The following is an 18245-nucleotide window of genomic DNA, read 5'->3' as shown; positions in this document are numbered from 1 at the left end:
TTGTCTAGATTGGCATATATTATATGTATACTCTGGTTTTGTTATGATCCTGAGACAGGTCTCACCATTTCCCATTCTGGCTTAGAACTTATTATCTGCACCAGACTGGCCTCCGATGTGTGCCATTCTCCAACCTCAACTTCCCAAATGCTGAATATACTTTAGGAAGTCATTTTATATAATTTCACTCCAACTTCCACCATGGAAAAGACGAATTTACTTTACCCATCATAATCTTCCCACATTGTGCCCTGATTCCATACCTGGTGGTGATGATCAAGGTGTATAGCTGGTAGCAACCTTGGCATAGCCAGAGCAGCCACCTTGTCCCCAGCGCTCTGTGCACACATTCAGTCCATGTTCTTTCACTTGGCCTCAATCTTTTTGTCGCTACATGTGTGTTGTGGGGAAGGTCAGGATAGGACATAGTTGTCCCCAGACCACATCAGAATTCCTTCTGTACAAGCCTTTGCTTTTACACCAACCTCTGAAGCTGTGTGGGAAGCCAATCTAGTGACAAAGGCATCCCAGCTGGGACAATGTGGCCTTCAAGTTGGTCAAAGAAACAGATGCAGTCGGGAACCTCTTGGAAGATTCTTCTTAATTCCAAGGAGTGGAAAGGGCTGTCATGTTTTGGATATGGTTTGTTCCCCAGGCCTTGTTAGTCAGAAGCTATATCCCTAGCGTGGCTGTGTTAAGAGCTGTCGCAAAAAGTAAGGGTTGAACCTGTGTTAAGTGACCAAGCCTTTAAGAGGAATTGATGCTTTGAACAGGTTTTGGGAAGAGATCTCACTAACTGAGGGTGGTGCTACAAGTGTGTTCCTAGTTCTGAGGAGGTTGAGGTAGAAGTACAGCCTCCCTGGCTGCTTAGTGAGACAGAGATGGGCGTGGGCATCCTTTGGATGTCTCTCCATTTCTGTCTCTTATGCTCAGTCCTGTGTATACTCCCCACTTGGTGATGCCATGTTTCAAAAGACCTCACCAGATCTTGAGAACTGTTACAAGCAAACAAACAAAAAACATAAACAAAACAAAACCAACCCAAAAATCCAAAACCAATCAAGCAATCAAACCAACGAAAAACAATAACAAAAAACCCTCTTGTCTCTATGAAGTATTCATTCTCAGATGTTTGCCTGAAGAACTTCCACCTTCGCTGGTTTTCAATGTTACACCAGGATTCTTCTTCCCCTCACAATACAAACCTGCTGTGAGTCGGGCACTGGGCGCCACTACTTGCCTGTGAGGACAAGCTACTTATGGCCCTCAGTGAGGCAGAGTTAGCTCTCCCTCACTTCCTACTGAAGCACCTAGAAAAACTAAGGAATGCGCCCCCCCCCCCCCCGCCGCCGCCCGAGTCCCAGGCAGCACAGATGCTGACTGCAGACCTCAGGCAGTCCATGGACAACACACAGCACTATGAAATCCTCTGCTCTAAATCTGTACACTGCAGAAACTCAGGCCTGTTGACACTCACTCTAGATAAAAAGCCCCCTCCCCCAACGTGTATTCTCTCTGGTTCTCCAAAAATATGTTCTACAGCTCTTTGGAAATGTTCAGTGCTAACACTTCTCACAAGGAGGATGCAGTGGGTTTTACTGTAAAAAACAACTTGAGCACAGGAAAGTAGATTTCAGTAAATCACATATTGCCCCCAACTGAGACTCTCATCTGAACTGCTGAAAGCAAGTAAAATTGAATTTATGAGTGTCATTCTTGATACGGCTCATTCAGGGATTTTAAGGATTTGAGCATAACCCATAATCATATGAATCATGTTCTACTTGTTGTTATAGCCCAAGAATCAGCTTGTTCTGTGGAAATGAATAAGAACTGCTTTATTCCTCTCTAAAAAAGAAGGGATGCTTCCCCTGAATATATAAAAATCATTTTCCGTTCCCATAGTTAATGTAACACCTGAGGCTGGGTAACTTGCACAACAATGATGCTTGTTTAGCTCAGAATTTTGGAGCTCTTTTGAGCTGGTCTCTGGTGGGCCCTGGGGTTTAGGAAATGATCTGAGATGGTATCATTATGGGGTCAATGAAAAAGAGAGAAATCACACAGGAAAATGGAAGACTGTATCAGGGAAATCTTGCTTTTTTTTCATAACAACATGGTTTTTGGAAAACTAACTCAGGACCCTACCAGAGGTAAAATTAATCCATTCTGCAGTCGATGACCCAGTGACCTGATAGCTGCCAAGAGAACCTATTGCCAAGACTACCAATTATTTATTTACTCTTAAAACTAACTTTCAAATAGCTAAAAATGAAGACTTAATTTAAAAACATCTTGGCATTCTTGTCTTACTTTCTTCAGTTACTCATAGATGTATTTTAATTCACCAGAAACTTTTTTTATTTTTTTTTATTCTTTGTCAATTAAATACACACATATAATGCATTTTGGTCATTTTCATCCCCATTTCCCTCTCTTAATCTTCTTCCTGCTGTCCCCGAGGCTCTTCATTCCAATGAGTCCTTCTCCCACTTTCATACCTTCTGTTCTTTCTTCTGGATTTTGTGGATTATTGGAATTGCTTGCATGACCACAGGTGTGTGGCAACTGGCCAGGAGCTACCCTAGTAACGATCACCTGCCGATTGCTTCATAGTGGCGGGGTGATGGAACTATCTTAGCACCTTCATTGCTGCACAGGTCTTTATTATGTGGTGAGTTCACTGCAGCTGCAAAAGAAAAAAAAAAACCTGTGATTAATGGCTGCGTAGGGCAATAGTCATTTTCAATTTTGACTGGAGGACTTCAAGTTTGTATGATAGATAATATTCTAGATCTGATTTCAAATATTCTATTTATGACAACTGTAAGGATGAACTGAAGTCAGCAGGTGATATTTGAACATCCTCTAATTGTTCGTACTTATTCTGGCTCCTCAAGAAGTGTCATTAATACAATTGTTATACATAATCACAAATTATTTATTCAAGTCTTGTATATTAAATAATACATATTATTATACACAATTATTGTATACTATTTATATTTTGTTAATAGAATAACTCAAATTTGGTTTTGGCTAGCAATTCTACTCCTAAGCATGTGCCAAAGAGAATATGACTGCAAGCATCCATAAAATTATTTAAGAATTAAATAGCTAATTTATTTGTAATAGCCCAAGCTAGAAAATACCAAGAATTCATCAAATAGAAACTGAATAAACAAGTGTGGTCTTGTTATATGGTGAAATATGAAACAGAAAGTTAAAGTCGAATTTTCAAATCCACACAATTAAGTAAGTGTGTTTATCTAAAAAAGTTATGTTAAATGAAAGAAAGCAGATACAAGAAGTAACACACTTTTTGGTAATATTTACATAAAGATCAAGATCTGACAAAACTAATCAATAATCACAGAAGCCAAGAGTGATCACCTCTAGAAGGGCCATGATTGGTGGAAAAAGGAGAAATTTCCATATTGCTGGGACTATTCTCTATGTTGTCTTGGCTGTTGATTAGACACAGAAATATAAAAATTCACTGAATTGAGTACTAGGATTCATCTGTTTTCCCATGTGTCCACTTCAAGTCACTAACACTCAGATCTCTGAATTTCTTTGGAGGTTAACTTTTTGCTTTCTCTATTTCTGCCTTGACCCACCCGAGTCTATTCTCACTGTACTTGAGAAAGATATGATTCACAATTCAGCAGAGTTTGGCCTGGGGGCAGGTGTAGCAAGGTAACACTATATACCTCAAAAGTAATCGATAAACTTCCATGTTTCAGTAACTACCACAGAAAAAGATGTTTGTTCAATCAATGGAACAGTTCGGTTGGAGAAGGCTATTTCTCCTCCATGGTGAGTGAAGAACCCAGCTATAGCTTATTAGTATTATGTAGGTAAGGGAAGATAAGAGGAGGGGCTTCATCCTTGTGGTTAAGGAAAATCCTTCACCCTTGCTGGTTAAAGACTCTCTGGGTACTGTTTGGCAGGAGGAGCAAGCAGCAACCCCTCACCTATGCTGTGTAAGGAAGTTCAATAAAGTCATCAATTTTCCAGAACCGGTAGAATACTGTTTCTGTTTGTTATTGGGAATTGAGGAGGAGGGTTAGATGTTTACATTTCCTCCAAGGGAAGGGATTTTAGCTATAGGGTCCAATGCTCCTCAAAGGTCAGCTTCATGAGTATGTGATCTGGACAGCTGCACTGGCCCCAAGCTTAGTGGTTCTCAATTTGTGGGTCACAACCCCACAGGGGTGGCATACCAGATATTCTACATATGAGATATTTATATTGTGATTCATAACAGTAACAAAATTAAAATTGTGAAGTAGCAAAAAATAATTTTATGGTTGGGGACGACACCACAACATAAGGAACTGTATAACAGGGCCGCAGCATTAGGGAAGCTGAGAACCGCTGGTAGAGGATCCCAGGGCTTTGGAGACTGACATGTACCTGGCTGCTCTGGTCTCTGCTCTCATCAAATTGGCATCACAAATGACTACATCTTTGAACTTGTGTTTTATAAGGGAAATCTGATAGGACAAGGGACCACGTGCTTGTACACAGAAAATATAGAATGTGTGTCTGCCACAATTTTTCACTGTACCCTCAAATGTAAGAATGTTGGTGTCCCATGAACATGGAATGCTGGGAACCCACAATGTGTAGATGTAAGCAAAATCCAGAGATGCATGAGGCAAGCATGTTCCATCAGCAACTGAGGAAGTAGGACCTGGCCAACCCAAGAGACCGTGCTCTCCTTTTAACCGGAACTGGCTTTAAACCCAGTTAATGGCAACTCAGGATGCCTTCGTGTACTTTCTTATCTGTGGTTACTTCTCAGAATTCACTAGCTGATGGCCTGAATGGGAAGACACAAAAGGAAAGAGCCTTTTCAGGTCTCTTGAACACAGCACTAGGCCGACGGTCCCGTTGGCACGCCAAATGAGCATGTATCAAGAAGTGGAGGCTGCTGCGTTCTGCATTTGCACTGTTCCAGTGCCGACACACACACACACACAAATATGAGCGGCAAAGTATGAACAGTGTGGTCTTATATGAGTTATTAAAACCTCTTTGAACTGCATCACACACCGACATTGCAAAACAGATGAGTTTTAAAGCGTGTGATGATAATTTGAAACATTTGTTTTTCTGTACTTAGAATATTAAACGACACACAAAAATGCCACGACAGTTCCAAAGACAGAGGGAAGCAAGACATAGCTTTTTATTTTCTACCACCTTGACAAGTTTTCCTGACTTCGTTTTGTACAGGGACTAGGGAATAACGCATGCGTCTCTCTCATACTTCCCCTCTCACGGCCTCCTAGTGACAGCTCCATTCGGCTTCTGAGGCCAGTCTTACTGGATCCCTCCTCTGCTGCACTCTGTCGGCTTCTTTGCCTTATCTCATCTGGAAGTTTATAGTCAGCCTTCCACTTCAAGCTCTGCATCTGTGGAACTAACCAACACCAGGTGAAGATGCTTGGAAAACCCAGCATGTGCACTGAGCACGCAGGGACCTTCTTGTTAATCCTTTAATACAGTAATACCTATTTGCATAGCGTTTAATCTAGAGGTGAGTTATAGGTCAAAGAGGGTAAGTGTTGGTTACACGCAAACCCTCTACCTCATGGAGTTTGGCCATCCGCAGATCTGCAGAGAAAGTCTGGAACGTCATCCTAGGGATGCTTAAGGATGACCCTGTGTCTTCCTCAGGGGACGGCCATCCATCAGTTTGGAAGCTATCACTTTCCCTGAAAGGTCTGTCTTGACACGCTAGGGGTAGATGTTATGATTTTAGCCAGCTGAGATGGGCCAGAATGCCTGGGCCTTCATAGAAAGTAACAAAGATAGAGACTTTGACTCTCCAGGGCTAGGTCACGGGGCAGAGGAGCAGGCTTCAGAGACGGCTGTTGAGTAACGGAAATGATTTAATGTTTCACTCTCTCAGAAAATCCATCCCCAACTTCCTGAAACTCCAAGAACTCCCTCTGCATGAGTTCTTTGAGACTGCCCACACCCCACACCTCTAATTCCTCATGGTAATTCCTTGCCATGACCATCATCGCTTGTATCTGGTCAATTCTAATGAATTTTATTTCTCCAACCGGATTCTGGTACCATCACAGACACAGTAGACAAGAAAAAGTAAGATGTTCACTTCAAGCTGAAAGTTTAAGCCATGCAGGCATTATGAGGTCTTTTAAAACTCAATGCATACACAACAAACATTCACAACACACTGCATCTTTCTTACCATTTTAAACAAAGAGGCATCCAAACTGCATGGTGGCTGCACTGTGGTCCACGTTGGGCTCCGTGTTTCAGGTGAACTAAGATGATAGGGTCAGAAAATAGCGAGTGTGCACCACACAAGTCAGTCAAGATCAGACCGGGCACCCTGGGCTCCCAGGTTAGAATATCTTCTGCCTTCCTGACCATTCCCATGACTCTGTGTTGTCCTGTTGTGTATCAGACTCTGATGGCGACCCCTCTTACCACCACCTGGATGTCTCAATACTTGTTCCAATGGAATCCTATTTTGATTCCATTGTTTGAGTGTCGCGATTATATAACATCGCAACAGCCAGTCTTGCGAATTGTTGTGTCACGTGACTTGTTTAATACTTTGACTCTTTATTTAAGAATTTGCCAGGCAAAGTGAGATCAGAAAGACAAAACTGTATGAACAAAGAAAAGGAACATGTTTTTGAGTTTTGTTTTTTTTTGGGGGGGGGCGTGTTATAGTTCCTTTTCAATACGTGTGTTTCTTGAGAAAGAATTTAAGGGGGAAAAATAGCTCCGATGTAGACGGAAGAAGAGAAGTAGTAAAACATCCCGGAGTTCTCAGGACCTCTTGATTCCCCCTACACTAACCACCCTCACTTATAACAGAGCTGTTCCTATGGGCCCCCTGGAAGACCTGGGCCCAGCTATAAAACTGCCCTTGCTTAGCTGCGCCTGGCTTTTCCTCGCGGCCACCAGGGGGCTGTCTGGGTGGAACTGGGTTGTAGACTCTGCAGCCTTCCTCCAAACCAACCAAAACAACCCAAGGCAGCTTTGGAACAAAGCCCAGGAACTCGCCTGCAAAACAACCCTAACTCTAGAGCCCACAAGTTATTGGTGCGGCTTCATTCGGGGCGAAGAGTAAAACCCAAATGTCTTACGAAGAATCCAAAGGGCAACCGAGTCTGCGCAGGCCCCTGGGAAAGACAACGTCTTCGCCCAAAAGCTGCTATCTGAAGCTTTCTCTCCTGAATCCTGCTGAATTCTTTCTACCCAGGCAGGGGACAGCTTCGGATTCACCGCAGTTGCTAGTGCAAACCTTCACCTTTCCTGCAGGCGGCCAAGGGACGCCGAAACAAAACCCTAATCACCCGTGGGAAATCCAGAAAACTCTTTACAATGATCTAGACATTATTCCCTCCGTTTAGTTACATGCAGGCAGGCTCGGGGCACTGCGCTGCATTACATGCGTATATTGAAGAAGGAATTTCAAGGTATTTCTAACACTGTGCATAAGAGCATAATTGTATTCTGTCCTCAAAGTAGTTTGTCGCAACTGTAACTTCCCACTGGCAGCGTGTTCTCTGACTACTCGGCATTTTTCCAATAAAGCCTACAACTCCGAGGTGCAGCCGGGAGACCGCCCCGGTCATCTGGAGCAGAACACCAGTCTCCCGCTGTGCTGTGTTTTCCCCTAACCTGAGTGCTCGGGCTTTCGGTACTTGAGGTATGGACATTTCGGAGTTGTGTGTTTGTAAGGACAGAACCTTTTAAAAGTAGAGATTATTATTGTCTTCTGGTTTTATTTATGTATTTCCAAGACAAAAAAAAATGAGGTGTCCCTTTAAACCCTACTCATGGAACCAGCCCGGCACACACTCCCAGGAGGACGATAATAGGGTGTGCCAGGAGGGCACAGCTCGTTCAGGGCAAGCAAGGTGTGAGGACTGTATAGCGTCCAGAGCCCAAGGAGGATCTGAGAGCCCCGTGGTCCCACGCGCGCCACAAGTGGTTTGGGGGCAGAAGGAGGAGCGCGGCGACACCTGCCGCGCTCTCCGACGAACCCAGAGGGTTGTGCTACTGGAGGTCCCCTCTATCTCCCGTCATTCACCCCCCCACACACACACCCGCCCACCCCCCCACCCCCCACCCCCCACCCCCACACACATTCCTGCCTTTTCAACTACAGGAATGACCGCCCAACTCCAACCTCAGCGCGCCAGCAGTCGGGTGGGTGGGCGCGCGGCTACCAGACCCGCTGCTACGTGACCCCAAGAAGGGTGGCGCACAAGACGCTGGTACCACGGTGTCGCAGAGGGGGACGCCCGCACCTAGGCGGCAGGTGCACAGGCGGCAGCGCGGGGCACCCGAGTGGCTGGCTGTTCGGGCGGTGACGGGGTTCGCGGCCAGGAGGCCATTTCGTCTCTGCGCTCCTGGCGGAGCTGGGATAGACTGAGCCAGCCGCGGCTGCTGCGCGAGTCAGACTTGCTGGAGGACCGGAGGGGACGGAACGGTCAGCGGCGCTCCTGCCGGCGCGGAGCCGGCGCCCCAGTCCCGAGTAAGGTTGTGCGCCTGCACCCCGGGAGGCGGGACCTCGGGCTCCGCACCTCGCCGCCCTCTCAGGTCGCAGCGGAGGGGTTGCCAGTATCCTGGGACCGGCCGCGCGCCCCCCGGCGCGGGAGAAAAGTTGACAGGTCAAGGGAGTCGAGCTCGAGGGGTGGCCAGCGCCGCACGGGACCCCGCGACGGAGGGGGCGGAGCGGGGAGGAGACTGCAGCTCGGCCGAGCACGGCGCAGCCTCGGGCGGGCGGGCGGCCGGCGTGACGCGGCGGGATTAACTTTGCATGGCTAATTCGAGCACCGCCGCGGAGGCCACTGGCTGCTCGGCCGCAGCTCGCCCGCACGCCGCCTCGGGGCGCCACCGCGAGGCTCCAGCGCTCCGGTAACGTGGCGCGGCGGGGGCGCAGGGCAGGCGTGGGGGGGAGAGCGAGGGCGACAAGTCCTGCGGGCTGGGCACGAGTGGTAGGCACCGCGGGGTGTCCCTGTCGCGGGCCTCTGCGCCCCGGTTCCTCTCGGGCTCGGGCACCCGGGTGCAGGAAGCTGAAGCCCGAACCCAGCTGGGCACAGGCTCCTTGTAAAATGGAGTTTGGCATCCTGGGCGCTGAACCCAGTGGAAGTTTCCATGAGGAGGAAGTTGTAGGACATAGGGGTTTGGAAGAGACTGACAGGAGCGGGGGGTGGGCGTTTTCAAGGGACTGTGAGTCTCCTGTCCCCCTCTTTTTCCTCTTGCCCCGGAACTCGAGGGTTTGGAAAAGAGAAAGCTCCCGAATGTTACAGGCTCTAGCCAGAGCCTGGCGGTTCTGCCTCTCACCGCCTCCGCGGGCTCGCTCCCTCCAGAGTCGCTCTTTTGCTTTGCTTCTCTTGACGCAGCATCTTTTGGGGTCGCTGGGGTCGGTGATGACCCAGGTGGTGTCGGCTGTGCGCCCCACGATCGGAAGAGGCGTCTTTGGAGAATTTCTATTGCTTAGTGTCAGTTGTCATTTTGAAGGAAGATTTCCGTGACCACAGTGGGATTATTATGGGAGCTAATTCTTAAAGCCTTCTGGTTTGTTTTTGAGAGGAAGGGGGCGGGGTGTGCCTTCGAGGGTTGTTTATGTTTTTAATTAAAGGCTAAAAGTATAATTTGCCCCAAATGAGAAGTTTTTTAAGGGTCTACTAGGCATTCCTAAAGTGAGTCAAATAAAGAAAGGAGCACCTGGACAGGCAGGTTGGGTCTTCCATACTGCCTTTTCCAGAGCCTGGAGAACTCAAAGGCCCTGTTGAATCAGAAAATAACATTGACTAAATCCTCCGTCCTCAAGTCTGGTTGATCATAGGTACTAGTAGTCGTTGTTAAGGACCTGCTGTGAAACTGAGCAGATCAAGCATTCCTTGTTCCGCGTGTGAACAGGAGAACATGGCATTTTTGTTAATGATGAACATGCTAAGCCCCATAGATCTGTGGGGAAGTGTCTTTAGACGGTTTGGCTCTGGCTTAGCTTGTTTGTTGACACTGTCATGAAATGTTGCCTCACTGTATTGCAAAGGAATAAAAATTTCTTTTTGGTAAAAAACAAAAATGTTCCATGATTCATTCTGAATATTCTGGATGACTGATCTCCCAGATTCACTTCAGCCTGTTATTTCTCATCCTGAAAGGAGGCATGTGCTGGGAACCATTAACTAAAAGGTGTTTGAGTAGGAAGTATTTGGAACAGTGGCAAACTTTAGGGTGTTTTCATGCTGATTGGTTGTGCTTCAGTTGACCCTGGCAGAAATTAAGTTAAAAAGTGCTTTGCTTGCTGGGCGGTGGTGGCGCACGCCTTTAATCCCAGCACTTGGGAGGCAGAGGCAGGCGGATCTCTGTGAGTTCGAGACCAGCCTGGTCTACAAGAGCTAGTTCCAGGACAGGAACCAAAACCACAGAGAAACCCTGTCTCGAAAAACCAAAAAAAAAAAAAAAAAAAAGTGCTTTGCTTGGGGCATTTTTTTTTATGTGAAGAGATTGGTGGAGAGCAATTTATCGTTTGCCCATGTTAAATAGATACTAATACTATTTTTAAAGGTTTATTATGTAGTGGAGGTGGAAAAATCTGCTTTATTTTGTGAGTAAGAGTAGATGAGGCTGAACATAGCTCCATAATTGTTTTCCCTTTTTCTTTTTTCTTGTTGGCATTACAATGAAGAAGCATAATCTCATTGACACGGAGGTGTTGCTAAATAAAGTAACTGGCATTAAGAGCAGAGTAAATACTCCAGCTTTCCCCTTCCAGCTTCTATGTGGTAAATTTTGCTCTCACAAGAAATGAGCTGCAACTTCACTGTGATCCAGACCCCTGGGAAAGGTGCTCTGTTAAGCTCTCCTTAGGAAGAGAAAGTCGAGGCCCCCTCCTTGCCTGTTTGTAGATGGAGGGAGGATGCTTGGAGCCACTAGGGAGCTTCCCTGCTTTCTGGACAGTAAGCTCGTCTTTTTCAAGGCAATCAAAGCAAAGGTGACGGGCTTCTTTCCCATCGTGCTCTGGTGTAGACTCCAGGTCACCTTCTTAGACAGCCTTTCCTTGAGCACTTGAGGGGAGTTCGTCCTCCATGCTCTCAAAGGTCTCTCTGCTTTTTGTTTTGCCCTCTCTGCCCCCTGTCCAGTACTGGCTATGTTCAGAATTGTTCCTTTGGTACTTGTCAGTTTCCTTCTTGAAACTAAACTCTGAATATTCTAGATGACAGTGTGGAGTCTTGGAGGACCCCAGTGTTGATTGCTTCTTTCACTTTTGCTCTCCTTGCATCTGCAGGGATGCTTGGCACACAGTAGGCGCTGGGTAAATTTTAATTGAACGAATTAGAGGTTGTGTGCCCAGACATTGTCTTCCCCCAGATGCCTGACTAAGTATTTCAACCATTGCCACTTTGGACATGCCATATCTGGTGAGGTGTGAACACACGCACACGCACACACACACACACACACACAATTAAGACTCAATCTTTGCATTTGTTTCTCACCCCTTGTTTCTCTCCATCTGGAAGTAATGGCTCTGCCTTTCTGTATAGTTATTTCTCCAGGTTCCTCCTGCTAGCCTTGGCCGTGTATATATGCTCAGCTGTGCTTTTGCTGTTCATGTCCTCAGTCCGCTTGATGCCTGATACCTTTAGTTCCTGAGTTTCAGAAAAAAAAATTTTTTTCCTTGTTTCAGAGGCATTGTCAAGACCAAGAGTGAAACTCCCAACTTTGAGTATCACCAGGTAGACGAGGACTTTCATGCTTGCAGGTCTTTGGAAGGCCTCTGGGTTTGGCAGCTCAGAGAGGACCAAAAGCTTTCAGTGGTCGTGTTTAGGCTACAAAAATGGTGGTTGGAGAAGGGGAAATCAGGCTTGCTAGGTGCACCACAGCCTAGAAAAGTTCTTGGTGATAGATTTATAAATAGCCCGCTCATTACTATGTGGCTTTGTCTGTGCCTCCTTTCCCCTCTTTCACAGCATATTCTCATCCAGGTGGTTGTGAGGAATATTCAGTTATCTGGGTTTTCATGTGATACCTAAAGGATCATCTGAAAACTATTGTGCGTGGCAGTTCTTGGCAATTCAGAACTCAAGGAAATTGCAGTTGATAATCATGGCAGTTTATTTTTATAGATAACCATGTTTTATAAATGTGCCTGAGGAATTACATAACAAAACTCCGCAAAGCGGGACTTAAGAGATGGCTCAACAATTAAGAGTGCTCGATGATGTCACAGGAGACCTGAGTTTAGTTCCCAGCACCCATGTCAGGCAACTCATAACCGCCTGTAACTCCATCTCGAGGGGATTTGATGCCCTCATGTGGACTCTTTGGGCATCTGCACTTGAATACATATAGCTTCACACATACTTTTATTGTAAAAATAAAAAATAGTGAAAATAATTTTAACTAAAAAAAATTCCTACAAAATAATTAATGCTGGTATTGTTACTAGTGGGAGGGAAGAACAAAATCAATGTTTGGGGGAATGAGGAAGATAATTACACCAAAATCCAAAGAGCTTACTGCTTTAGCATATTTAATTTAGGGCCAAACGTCGTGGTAGCCAGGTTAACAGAGAAGGGGGGATGGTGTCTATCTGGAATTGATACTCAAGAGAACAAACCAGATGTCAGGTACCAGGTAGGGTGTTCACCGTGATACCTGACAACTCTTACAAGATCACATGAAACACAATGGGCAATATTTCAACAGAGTCACAGAAAATGAAGTCGAGTTCTTTATGTGGTCATGTCTTTGGCCAGCTCTCAAGAGGAGACAGCTGCAGAGGGCATAATGAAGAAAAAACATCCCAGGGTAAATTCTCTGTAGGACTAAGCTGCTGAGGTCCAATGGTACAGGTTCTGTTGTAGCCTCGGTACTTAAACAGAGCTCAGGAAACTAGCAGAATGAATAGCTAACATGTTCACTAAGCTAACTTTCTCAAAGATTTAGTGTGTCAGCCTGACTTTGGTCTGGAACAACTAGAGAGGACAGGAAAGCTGGGTGTTTGAAAATGACCCTAGAGTCACGGACTACCTGTGCAGGGACCCATTAACGCTTTGTGCCTTGATCTCTGTAGCTCTGTCTTTCAGGGTTGTCTGTTTCCTTCTCTGTCCCACTTCTAAATTGTGGTGAGAGCCTGTGTGTGATGTTCCCCATCGCTGTCTCTGAGAGCCTGGGAATGACCTGGGGACACGGATGCTGATGAAACTGTTGTTGGCAGAGGGGTGGGTCAGGACTGGGTAGTGTTTCTCTTCCCCTTCCGTGTCAGTATAAACGCCATCTCTCAACATGGCTTGGCCGAAAATGAATGTCAGGATTACATCATGAGCCAGGGCATGTGACTGTTTCTGTGATTAGGACTTCAGCTTGTGTCAAAACTGGATAAGCAATCCATGGCAAGTTAACCTCCTGTTTGCTTGAAGGTCATTTTCATGCCTTGATTTAGTTTCTCAGTCTGCAGATATTTTCATATCTACTGTGTACCTGGCCCTGTTACATGCTTTGAAGTTTAGGGGATAGCCAGTAGCAGGTGTAACAGTGTGCATAGATTAAACCCAGGTTTGCTGCCGTGTCCTCAGAAACAGAAAACCTGTTGGAGTTTCTCCTAAGACATTTTAGCTAGGGTTGGGGTGCGATAAAGTCACTGTTTGTAAGAGCTTCCTGTCTTGTTGCATGGTGTGAATCTCACCAGAATCCACCCATTGATGCCAAGTGCTAAGGACTTGAATGTGTTCAGGTCGATGAGTTCTGGCAGAGCATGCTCATCTTCCACTTTCAGTTCCAGAACTTTCCAGTGCATTATAGAACTTGAGCATGTATAACATTCAAAGCACAGAATCACAATCCTATGCTTCCATAGCCTCCTCTCAGAGATCTAACTAGCTAGGAATCAGCTTAGTGATTGTAAATGTTCTTGGGTCTCTTGTGCCCTAATTTCGGGAGGGCACTGGAGACTTTGTATACTGGCAGCTCTTGGTCATTGATAAACCAGTATTTGTGATGAACTCTGCTACCTTCTCTAAACTGATCGAAAGGCCTGAATTTGAACCCAAGAGGTTTGGCAGACTGTGTCTAGGGAAGCATCCTGTGGCCCTTTCATCACCAGAGACATAATGTCTTCATAAGGCACACCCTTGAACATACGCCCAGTGGCCGTAGATGTTCATAACACATTAAATCACCACAATATGTATATCTAGTCTTAAAGCCCAGAATAGCCAAGCATATTTGAGACTTCATCCAGAAAATATAACCTTGAATTGTCTGCTAGGCACTGATTACCAAAAATTAGTTGATATTTATGTAAATATTTTTGAAAGACCAAAAACAAAAGGGCAGATTCATAGTCCAACTTAGGGTTTTAAGATGTGTCTGTCCTATACATTCGAATTCCATTTTATCTTCTTCATCCATTTTATCTTCATCATGATATTTTCTTCTAGTTTTCATTTTTCTGGATCCTGTTTTACCAACGGTTGCTCACACGTGCCAAACATGTTCTGTATGCGTGTTTGTATATTCCTAGTGGAATATTGCCTCCTAATGGAGGGGCACATACAACATTTAGGGAAGGTCAGGCTAAACTTCGTTATTCGCTCCAGTTCCCAGAGCCCAAAGAGGAAACTATTGCTCTCTTCTGTGGTACAGAATTTAAGGAGTTGGGGGATCCATCAACTGAAACCAAAAGGGGAGGGCAGTTGGGCAATTGAAGTCCCCAGAATGTGTTTCTGTGATGAGGAGATTTAGAGGCAACACATGGGTTAGTGACAGACATTCAGGAACCCATGGAATATTCTGACCCTTTGGCATCTGTTGCTCTGTCAGGATGGTTCTCACACTGCTTTCCACTGCGTCTTTGTTCTCCCAGTACTCTTTTCCCATGGTCCAGCAGCATGGGCCCAGTGAAGCATCATTGAGGCTAACCACCATGCTATTTGCGACTTGTTCATCTTTCTCTCACATTTCTCTACTGCATGCCCCCATGGCTCACCAGCTTCCATGCTCAAGCTTGCAGAATTTGTCTCTGTGACAAGCATGTGTCATGGTCTCACACACAGTGGCGAAGGCACTGCCCATGCCATGGTATGAAATGCCTCCCATGCTGACGTCCCAGGCAATAGATTTTACCGATCCTTTCATTTTCTTCTCTGACTCTTTGATATGTTAAGAGAGTCTGTATTTTACTATGAGCTTGTTTTTTTTTTCATCAATCGTGTCTTGGAAATCCTGAGCATAGCCACTTAATATAAAATCTCTGAGTCTATTTTTTCATAACTGAAGCAAAGTTATGGACATCCAAGGTTAAGGAGGGTAGGTAGGGAAACCTCTGCCATCACCATATTCATCAAGTGAGTGTATGTTACAAGCATGGTGTGTATTAAGCAACAAATGGCCATTGTTACTCGTGAGAGGCTGTGAAGCAGAGTTCTTGGAATTGCACTTTCAATAATCATGCTCATTTGATTTAATCTCTTACTGCATTTCATCATGAATGGAACAGGTTGGCTTGTCATGGGAAAAAAAACCCTCTGGCAGTTTGTATGCAATACTGAGTGATACCACCACAGAGGTATTTTACAATGATTTTGAAGTCCTGTGACTTTAAAAATATAATCTTGGTGATAATGATCTGTATAATCTCTTTACTTGTTTTCTAACGTTTAAAGTAGTAATCTCCACAAGCTGGAGAATGTGGTCCATCTCTGTTGTATTTCCATTTGCGTTTACAATCCCATCTAAGCCTTACTGTAATTTCTTCCATCTTCCAGTAGCTACAGATCCTGACTAATACACTTATATCTGAAATGTAGCCACCACAGGGAAAGTAGAAGACTGTATACGCTTGTACGATTGTTTTCATTAAAGAAAAAAAGGACCAGAGGCACTTACCATGGATTGCTTCGTTCATAGATAGATAGATAGATAGATAGATAGATAGATAGATAGATAGATAGATAGGCCTTTGATACTGATTGATTCTGTAGTTTGGTCTTTATAATGAGTTGGACAAATTGCTGTGCTCCAGGGCCTTGTTAGGTACCAAATCCTATTTATTCAGGTTGCTAATTTTGTTGCACACTCAACACTTTACTTTATGAATTGATTCATAAGGTAAATATGTGCCTGGAAATGCATTCTTTACTATTATTTAAATATGTTCTCATGCTGGGCACAGTGCTGTGCAGACCTATCATCCCAGCACTTGGGATACTAAAGTGAGAGAATCATGATTTGAGGTCGGCCTTGACTCTGTTCGCTTCAAGCCCAAAAGGAAGGAAGCTGGCAGAAAGGCAAGGAAGCAAGGAAGGGGAAGATGAATATATGCTCAGATTCAATGGATTTATCACAACTTCACAACCGAAGTTTCCATGAAACAAAGTTTTAAATATACGGACCCTACCCTCAGAGTCATTCATTCATCCAGCCATCCTCAATGATTTGAGCATGTGCTAGGTACCAGGAATGATACAAAACACCATGACAAACATTTAAAAAAATCTTTGCTAAGTAAATGTGCAGAGCCTTCTGGGACTGTGTACAAGAGGTGACCGTGTAGTGCAGTGTGTCTCGATATCAGGCAACAGTAGTGTTTGGGGCCAGATAAGGCTTCGGTGGGGGACTGTCCTGTACACTGTAAGTTTGCCAGCATTACTGCCTCTACCCACTAACGCAAGTGGCACCAGTTGTAACTGCCAAAAACTGTTTCCAGGGTTTGTATAATGGGCAGCAGAGCTGCCATAGTAAGAATTACTGGCACAGAGATGAGGTGGCGCCAGCCTGGGTGGTGGGAATGTGGGGATCTGTGGACCATTGCACAGAGATGAGGAGGAGCCAGACTGGGTGGTGAGTGTGTGGGGACCTGTCTGACTAAACCTGGATTCATGGAGTATTCAGCTTCTGCCTCTGTAATATGTAAAGATTCAGTATACGGTGTGGACCTCAGATGTCTAGGTTCTGTCAGGTGTTGAGTAGTCATAGTAACAGCAGTATGGATACTAGACAAGCTCTTATAGTTCTGATAAGTCCTGTGGCATAATCAACACAACACACAGTGGGAATGTGTAGCTAGGAATAGAGAGGGTTCTAGACAGAAAGAACAGGAAATAGCATAGGAAGTGGGCATACTGTAAAGCATTCAGAAACCTGTGAGGAGTCTGGTGCATGCACACATGAAGGACGGCAAGGGAGGCTGCTGGAGCAAACAGACCTCAGACACTGGGGGCTTTCCTGGCCAAGGAAGGAAGGCCGACTTAGCCTAGGCTCTTATACGTTGCCAGATGTCTTTGGGAACAAGTTTAACTTTCTTCAATATGTGAAATTTTTTTCTCATCTTAATTCTGATTATATTTTTAGCAGGCTGATTTTATATTTGGGGAAATTTAATTTGAAAACAGATTACAGGTTAGATTGTCTTTAAGATACTTGCAGATGAAGTTAAGGACACAATTATGTGTGATCCTCAATTACAATGTAACTGTGGCTCCTTTGTTAGCCATACATACAGTTGTTGCGTTTCTTGTGTGACCAGAAAGAAATAATGCTGGTGTTGTGTTAAAACTCATTGTTTAGTATTAATTATTGATACTCTTAACTGTCTGGAATTTGGTTCTTTAATTGAAATTGTAAATGGATGGTGGAAATGAATGAATGAATGAATGAATGAGAGGATGGAATTATAGAAATACTACCGAATTACAAATGAAAGTAGTTTGAATAAATCTCTTGGTTTATCGGAGCTTGAATTTGGCTAGTTAGACCATGTCATTTATCTTTAGCCCTAGATTTGGCAAGAATTTTTTGTAATAGTTCATATAGTGAGTATGGTCTACTTTCAAGACATACAGGATCAGTTGAAGCTTTTTGGGTCTACAGCTCTGGCAAGTAAGCAGCCATAGATAATATGTAAGCAAATGGGCACACCATATACCAATAAAGCTTTATTTTTGAAACAGTGTGGTGGCTTGAGGCTAGAGGACCTCTGGTAGCACTCACAGCACTCTCTGAAATTATTTTTGATAATCACTTTAATTGATAAAAAACAACCAGTGAATTTAATTTTAATCTGTATTTTATTTTACTCACTATATTGGAAACATTGACATGTGAACAGTCTGTCAATGTTAGAGAGGTATTTTAGTGTCCAGTATCTTTTAAACAATGTAATACTTTAGAGATGTCATAGAGCAGAAAGCCAGAGACAATTCTGGGTATGTTGACAGAGGTGTTGA

General features: G+C 44.6%; 1 protein-coding gene across 3 annotated transcripts in view; it reads left to right on the top strand.

The window, feature by feature from the left end:
- Nucleotides 1-8474: 8474 nt before the first annotated feature.
- The window catches only part of Thrb (thyroid hormone receptor beta), a 325505-nt gene continuing 315734 nt past the window's right edge, over nt 8475-18245 (top strand). The window contains exon 1 of one of the 3 annotated variants that reach the window (XM_057770131.1): nt 8475-8536. The gene's annotated coding sequence lies outside the window, so the exon portion shown is untranslated. Of the gene's footprint in view, nt 8537-8605; nt 8673-8779; nt 8920-18245 lie in introns of those variants that run through there. The other 2 variants (XM_057770129.1, XM_057770128.1) reach the window with 2 other exon arrangements.

The sequence above is a fragment of the Chionomys nivalis genome, chromosome 5 (genome assembly GCF_950005125.1).
Source record: "Chionomys nivalis chromosome 5, mChiNiv1.1, whole genome shotgun sequence".
Taxonomy (NCBI): domain Eukaryota; kingdom Metazoa; phylum Chordata; class Mammalia; order Rodentia; family Cricetidae; genus Chionomys; species Chionomys nivalis.
This window is presented reverse-complemented; position numbering and strand designations above follow the sequence as displayed.